The 8,759-nt window shown below is 33.9% G+C and overlaps 1 long non-coding RNA gene across 1 annotated transcript; it reads right to left on the reverse strand.

The window, feature by feature from the left end:
- Nucleotides 1-5,722: 5,722 nt before the first annotated feature.
- On the reverse strand, nucleotides 5,723-8,292 carry LOC145804430 (uncharacterized). Its single transcript, XR_014346125.1, has 2 exons — nucleotides 6,203-8,292; nucleotides 5,723-6,077 (listed from the first exon to the last, which is right to left on the reverse strand). It is a non-coding gene; the product is annotated as an uncharacterized LOC145804430 (long non-coding RNA).
- Nucleotides 8,293-8,759: the final 467 nt, after the last annotated feature.

Below are 8,759 nucleotides of genomic sequence, written 5' to 3' on the forward strand. Positions count from 1 at the left end.
ATTTTTATAACCATCCCAAGGTAAAATGTTTGGGACCTATAATGCAAAAAAGGAAGTTGATCTACATAGCTCTTAATAATTTTACAATGGTGAGTTAGGGTGCTATATAGTTACAAGGGTACTTTCAGTAAACTCTTATATAGATAAGTTTACTAAGAGTACCCCTATAACTATAGTACCCTAACTAACACGGTTGTAAACTTATTAAGAGCTAAGTAACTCAACCTTTTCAGTTTGTATTACAACACTTTACCTTGAAATGGTAATTTAAGTGGTTGCAATCACAACATATGGTGTACTTGGGCTCATTGAACTCATAAACTTGATGTTTCTTCAAGCATTGAGTCAAGTTTCCACTATGAGTGATTACGTTACTTGGGCTTAATATCTATCCCTTTTGATGATATTACATCAAATCACTTGTAATATTTCTAGATAATTCACAGCCACGTGAACAATATTCTTATATAGCTATGTGTTATCATAATTTATGACAAGATCAACATGTTCGGACTAGCAATTACTATCATAAATATCAACTCATACTAATGATGAGTTACATTGAAAATTCAAGAAAAACCTGTGATAAAAATATCATGCTAGTCCATTTCTTTTGTTACAAGGGAATAAAATTTCTCTTCAATTCTAAGAGATAAACCCTCAACCAAGAGTAATTTTATTTACTATAGTTTTCATGCTAATTGTTCAAACAGGCACCTTTAAGAAATTAAATTGTGGGATTTAAACAATCAAATACTTAATATATGAAAAACTAACACTTTCTCATATCGTAAATTTTATTAAAATACAAGTTACATAAATTAGATGTTCTAATTTAATTATAATTAGAAAATTCACCAAGTATATAATATATATTCCATGTTTTCTCAAGCATCAAGAACTCACAAACAAAAAATCAAACATTGATTTTAAAATACATTGTTGAAACTTTCACAAAAAATATTTTTTCTCTTGTGATTCTTTTCTTAAATCCAAAACAAGGATTTTAAATGAAATATTCAAGCATATCAATTGAATTTACAAGAACATTTTTTCATAGAAGATGAAAATATTATCTTAGTATCAGTATACAAATGCATTGTACGAAATTACGAAGTCAATATGAATTTGACAAATACCATTCTGAAGTGCCAAATCAGAAAATACTAGAAATGCAAAACAATGTACCATATGACAAATATTATATGTAAAAAATGATTTGGCTCCCAATTGCATTCAAATGACAAACTAATATAAAAGAATAAATTTAATCATTTATATGTACCCATAAATTTCAAGTATTATATTATAATAAGTTATTCAAATCCTTAAGCCCTTATTATAAACAAATCAAAAGCAAGATTTTAGCCCAAATCCAGTGGCCATTTGGTGAACCAGCCAGCATAACCTCATCATTTTCTACTACAAGTACAATGGCTATGCCGTAAGACCCAAACAAACTTGCTTTATTAGAAAACTCAAATCAGTACAAATTTGAACATAGACTTTGTTTTGTCAAAAAGTATTGCCGGAAAGCAAACTCTTTCATTGGATTCAAGAGTCATAGTAAAAGTGACCAAATACAAAGAAAAGATGATGTTCTTTTCACATAAAATTAAAAATTCTACAAAACGTTTTTGATACACCAAGAGATACTCAGCCTCCTTGGCCAATTACTAGATTGTGACACATTCCCTAGGTCAAACGTAGATCTCATGATCCAAAAATATTTACATGTACGAACATCAAGAACAAGTGGGTGTAGATAATAATAGAAGCACTAACAAGATTACATAACTGACAGACCTAACAGTTATAAAATTCAAACAAAAGTAATCATGTTCATACCCAAAAACATGTACAACTAGAAAACACTACAACAAAAAAGGATTTTTATGATGCCAAATGCACGCCGTAGATACGATTCTACGACGAGCAAAATAATGTCATATTATGACCGGTCATGAAAAGTCATTCACTTCAACGGCATGTCGTAGTATGCCGTTAAAAATCCTTTAACAGCGGATCTTGTATGTCGTATTTGATTTTTTTACAACTACTTTTGCACGCTATTAATTCAAGGGAAAAACCACGACGTTCATTGCTAGTCATTAAATATTTAATACAACGGCCTATTTTGCCTGTCGTGGATAGCCCAAGTTTTACAGTATTTTTTGCATGCCGTAAAATATGTATATATATATTTTTAATTCAGCAGTTTCTATTTCACCTGTTCTCTAGAATCTAAGAAAACATTTGAACAAGCTTCACAAACATATATATATATATATAAGCATTAATCAACCACCAACATATTATTTCAAACATCCAAAAAATACAACTATCCATAAGTTTTGAATTCCAAAAACTATCTATACATTCCACATCATCTAAAAATTATATTTCTAAACATCAAAAACTATCTTTAAGTTCAAAATCATCCAAAAAAAGAAAGAAAAAAAAAATCATTAAGTTCTAAACCATACAAAATTTATACAAATATCTTCTTGTGAGTGCACCATCATGGGTTGATTTAATTGCATCAACACTCGGCTTGTGCCCCCCATATCTTTGTATTAGGAAATTCCTAGCAACTTGGATTGTGGGCACACCATCATGGAAGTGAACTCTCTTTGGTTTTACAAGTAAAAGAAGACTCAAGAATTGCAAATAAGATTGCCATCATACTAATACAACTAAATTGGTGAAAAACATGGAAAATCATAAGGGCCTATAAATTAACAAAAGCTAATTCGAGGGATTACCTTTTGTTGGGTCTGTAATCTAGCCATCTGCTCCATTAAGCATACAAGAGCAACACAATCACACAAAAAGTACAGCTCCAAACAACCAAGTATTTGAACAGAACATCTCAACAACCCAGAGTTGGCCAGAATTCTCCAACAAATCTTATAACCCAAACCTCTATATATTTGAATTACCTAAATCCTGGACCTGATATGAGCAATAGAAACAACCAAACACAAATTTAAACCACAGTTCTACACAGACTAAAAAAACCCATATGAAAGACTAAATTCTTAATCATTTTAAACAATAAGCATATCTGGAAATATATGTATATACATATATATCTCAAACTCAATATTGTAAAAGTTTTGTATCAAACAAATGTTTAGACTTGTACAAAGGGTTAAACATGTTATTTGGGAACCAACGGGGATGTCATTTGTTCATTAGAATTGCCCAAAAATTTTAAATGAGTGGAACTGTTTTATGGAGTATAGGGAAGGTCATTAGAATTTGGTGCAGTTGTACAAGAAAATAATAGACCCCTTTTTGGTAGCCTTGAAAGTGGTTTGTGCATGTAGGCAACTTCAATGGCAGTTTGTAATTAACTTTGAAATTAATTAAAAATGAGTAAATTACACTGACCTCCCTGAGGTTTACCTTAATTACAAGGACTTCCCATGTAGTTTCAAAATAACACTGACTTCCCCTACTTTTGAAAATAATATACAAATTCCCCCCTTCTGTTACCCATACATCCAAAATTAAGTAGATTATGCTGATGTCATCAATAATTATTTTGCAAATTCCAATACTATGCTTTGACCATTGTAAGGTTTATGTTGACCATCAACAAAGAACAAACAGATTCAACATATCAAAGAACAAACCGTTCAAAAACCAAGATCTCATATAAATACCAAATACAAACACAACAAATATATATATATATATAGAGAGAGAGAGAGAGAGATTTAGAGAGAGATGGAGAATAAGGAAGAGGCAAATTTACAAAATTCTTCATCTAGGTTTTACTCATTGTTACATTTAAGTACTTGCCCCTCTGTTTGCAGACAAAATCCCAATTTGGGTTTGCTCATTGCAGCATTTTCAGGCCCTCTCTGTTTTTCTCTCATTTTAGGGTTTTTATAATCTGGGTCACTTTGTTCTTCTAAGTTCTTCACACATCTCTCTCTGCATTTTTTCCAACAAAAATTTACAAAATTCTTTATCTGGGTTTTACTCATTGCTATATTTAGGACTTTCCTCTGTTTTCAGAAAAAATCTCAAAGGGGGTTTTCCTCATTGTAACATTTTCAAATCTGGCCCTCTCTGTTTTTTCTCTCATTTTAAGATTTCTATAATCCCATTCACTCTGTTCTTCTAAGTTCTTCACACATCTGCTATTACATTGTTCCCAACAAAAATTTACAAAAGTCTTCATCTGGGTTTTGCTCACTGTAGCATTTTCTAATCTGGGCTCACTTTACATTTTTCTAAACAGGAGACAATGTATTAATAGCCAGAAGACAAATGATATCCACCACCACCACCACCAACACTAACAATGGCGGCTTCCAAGTCCAACTCTCGTGTCTCACTGAAAACCCAATCAATGATTACTTGCGGTGCGACCCAAACTGGGCCAACAACCGCCAACGACTTACCGATTGTGCTATCGGGTTCAGCCAAGTAGTCCAGATCCATGTCGTCACTGACTCCTTCGATCACGACCCTACAAACCCAACTCCGACTCTCGATGAAACACGAATAGAGAGAGGAGTTGGTGACGACATAGATCGAAGCCCTGCCTTCTTGAGAGAGAAAGAGAGAGGCAGAGATCAAAGCCCTGACTTCCTTCAAGCCCAATCCTGAAACCCTAGTCGAGATCGAAGCCCTAACTTCCTTTAAGTTCAATCTTCACAACCCTCTCAGTTCCCTCAACAGCTGGGACTCCTCCACGCCCTCAGATCCCTGCGATTGGCGCGGTGTTGCTTGTTACAACAGCCGAGTCAGTGAGCTTCGCCTCGCTCGCCTCCAACTTGTTGGACCACTCTTAACCCAAATCGATAACCTGTGCATGCAGAGAGATATGGAGAGAGACAAAGAAGCAGAGAGAGAGAGAGGCAGAGCACATAGAGAATGAGAGGGAAGAGAGATGGAATGGGTACAATAATATATATATATATAAGATATGTATGTATTTATATATATTTTCTCTCTATATATATATAAAAATGAATATTATGGTCAATTCTACTATCAACTTAACGTCGTTAAAGCTCTTTTAATGGGAAGGGCGAATCTGTATATTATTTTCAAAAGTAAGGAAGGTTAGTGTTATTTTTGAAACTACAGGGGAGGTCCCTATAATTAAGGTAAATCTCAGGAGAGGTCAATTTAATTTACCCATTAAAAACTGATTTGTATAGCATAATATGGCCACAAACAAAAGGTTAGTTTCATGAAGCACTAAATAATAAATTAATTTATGTGTGCTATGTTGTTTGCTAATTTCGATAGATATCGTTGTTGAACATATAGTTAGGTATAAATGCATGAACCTTTCCATTGTACCCAAACAAAAAAAGCATAAATCATTATCAGAGGAGAAAAAAAAACTTATTGCTAGTGCTTTGAGGTTTATTTATCTGCAACCATGCATATATGCATAAATCTAATGTTAATTGCTAGATCAATAGGAAACAAATTTTACATACATGTAATTAATTAAATTCATGCATGAAATAAACCTGGCATGCAGGTCTGTAAATGGACATAAAGAAGGAAAATGATGCCTCATTAGGGAAGTAGAACCCCTCATGATCTAGGGTTTCAACAACACTTATCTAGTTGGTTTCAGGAGCCTGTACTTCAACATTTAAAATTAGAAACAAGGAATGCACTTTACCAAATTGCATAGGCAGCAAGATAATAATAAATAAAGCAAGATACAGAATGATGTGGAAAAAAAATAATAAAATACTCACAAGCTGCTTGATTGAATCAATAAGGACATCAATATACCATGAGCTCATCAATGGCAGATTAGACAAACTGTCAATACCAAGAGCATAACAGTAACTCGAAAATGCATTTTAATTGTCCTCAAGCCCAGTATGGGTGTGGGCAATTGTGCCAAGTATCGTAGAGACAGTGATTTCAGTCAGTGATAAGAAAAGAGATAACATCTCCATGCACTGTGAGACATTAACCGTGCATGCATAGCCCAATTCCTTCATTACATCAGACATGCTCATCCCCTTCTCCATTTTTGCTAGAACAGCATCAAAATCATTCTCATTGCCTTTGAACAAATCCAAGCTCTTGGAGCAAACAAGATGAGCAACAAGGCAAATGATGATCTTAAAACAAGACACATAAATTAACAAAACAAGCATATAACTAATAGCATAGCTGTTTCTAGAGGAAAAACAAACACAATTAATACCTCAAGAAGGTTGCCTCATGCAATTCATCTGAAAACAATGGAGCTAAAATAAAGTGGTCACCCTTTTCAATTGCACTAAAGATAACATCTGCATAAATGAATCCACATGCTTGGACAGGCCCTCAGATCGACGAAGAAACATAAAAATATTTTGGATTTGCTCAATAGAATTAACACTCACAAAGCACTGTATTGAAATTCGATTTATCCAACATAAAGAAAGAAGGAAAGAGAAACGACAAAGGAAAAGAAAGAAAGAAAGAAAGGAGAAAAAACCTCCTCCCTGATGTTCAAATTAAAATTGAATCTCACCATGCACGACAACATCTCAACTGTACAATCTTCATCTGTTGGGGTCACTTCAAAGTTCAGAAGTTAAACTCTTTGCAAGGTACGCATGTATAGAAGCTAGCAGCGTGGCAAAAAAGGGGGAAAAAAAAAAACAGTAACAACAGCAACCATAGGCCAACTGTGTTGCACTAGCACTAAACAGCACCAGGCCAACAGGCCAGCACAACAGAACAGTAGCAGAGTAGCAGAACTATATCTAGCTAACACCATTGCAGCATATCAACACCAGCACTAGTAGCATAAACAACAAACTAGAACCAGCAGCACAAACAGCACATCATAAACAGGTGCAGACAACACAGACAGCACAAACAATATGTAGCCAATAGCACAGACAACACATCACAAACAAACAACCTTACAACAGGCTATAAGAACCAATCTACCAAGCCAAGACAATATGTAGAAGTTGTACTACAAGGTTCTGTTCAAACTCCACATACCAAAGACCATGGGGGGTTGAACAAAATAGGTGCAAACAAATACAATTACTCAGCCAACTAGAGATCACAAACAGGACCATAGCACCAACAAATTTGAGACAGACAAGGCTACACAACTCACACATATAGTCCTTAATCACTCAACCCTCAACAGCACTCAACACTCCAAACAATATATGAGCGAATTCACACTCAACCCATAACAAAGATTTCCCTAGCAAGAGTGCCAGCTTTACAATATGAAGAACAAACAGTTAGAGAAAAGGAATATGGCTCACATTCCTCATTACACAAACAGCAGAACCTATATGTAGAACCTCACCAAACTCAACCTTCATCCCTACTAAAAAACCAGCTTGACAATCTACAAAGTACAAGATTAGAACACAAATATAAAATAGATTTATGACAAATTTATATGGTGCTAAAACTCACTTTGAGGACAAATTTATATGAGATTCGCAAATAAACTTCTGTTAGTTACACAAAACAAGAAGTTAGAAATATAAAAAACAATTGGTGGAGACTACAATTTTAGTGGAACTATTATCCTTAGATAAAGAGCTAAAAATCATGCATTGAGAATTAAAGAGATTTGTGACCAAAAAAGGAAATAAAAAACTATTTATTTCATCCACTTTTTCATTTATGGGTTTTTTTTTTTTTTTTTTCCCTCCACAAATTTCACTTCAGATTGTTGATTCAAACGTACCTAAAGTGGTACACTGCTTCTATTTGTGTGCTTTTACAGAGCACATACCAGGACAACTAACAGAATGAGCACTCAAAAGAAGCCGCACTAGCTAGGCATCCTAAGAAAGAGGAGTCCTCTTCTTCCAGCCTCAAAGCAATTGTTGTTAATAAATAAAAATCAACAACTAAGTTAGCAAATAAACATATTCAAGACAAGAAACAAAGAGAATAAAAATCAGCACATAAGTAGTAACAATTGGCTTAGTATCAATAAATGAACGGCAACCAACTTACATGAAGAACAATGAACTTTTTCAATCAAACAAAACATCAAACACATAATGGGCACCATCAACCGCACTAATTGTAACTCTGCTTTTTTCATAGCAGTATCGTGTTTCTAAAGAGTAGGAGGGGAGAGGGAAAAGGGGAGAAAAAATTTATAGACATTTTTTGACATAACACCAAACAGGTAATAAGCACATCAATCTACAAAATTGCTAATATGTATTAAAAGGAAAACGATATTAAAAAAATGCTTTTGACAGAGTGTTTTCTGAAAGTAATATCTATTAAAACTCTTGACATGGCCCATTTCAAGATGCCACTACTAGAAAAAAATATATATATATCTGCTTTCCAAGATGATACCACTGAGGCCCACAAAGGGAGGATCTCAAAAAATGAGCTAAGAATGGCCCGTTTAGTAGCGTTGGGAGGAAATAATTATAACTTATAATTTAATAGCTTATAGTTTATAACTAATTGTGAATATAAACTAATTTTTGACTTATAAATTAAATTTTTCTTCCTCCTCAAAAAATAAATTAATTTTTAACTTACAAAAATTATAAATTATATTATTAAACTAAATCAAACATATTAAAATAATTTAAATTAAGCTAAAAGCTTAAAGCTTAAATAAACTGTAAATAAGTCCTACCAAGCGGGGAATACCATATTGATCCATCGACTCCTCTACCCGTTCCTGATTTTTCGGCTTCTCTCTCGCTCTCGCGCTCACGGCGGATCTCAGAGGGTTGCGTAGATCTCAGCTCTCTCGCACGGCC

This window comes from Camellia sinensis, chromosome 12 (assembly GCF_055761805.1).
Source record: "Camellia sinensis isolate YWXY chromosome 12, ASM5576180v1, whole genome shotgun sequence".
In the NCBI taxonomy this organism is placed as follows: Eukaryota; Viridiplantae; Streptophyta; class Magnoliopsida; order Ericales; family Theaceae; genus Camellia; species Camellia sinensis.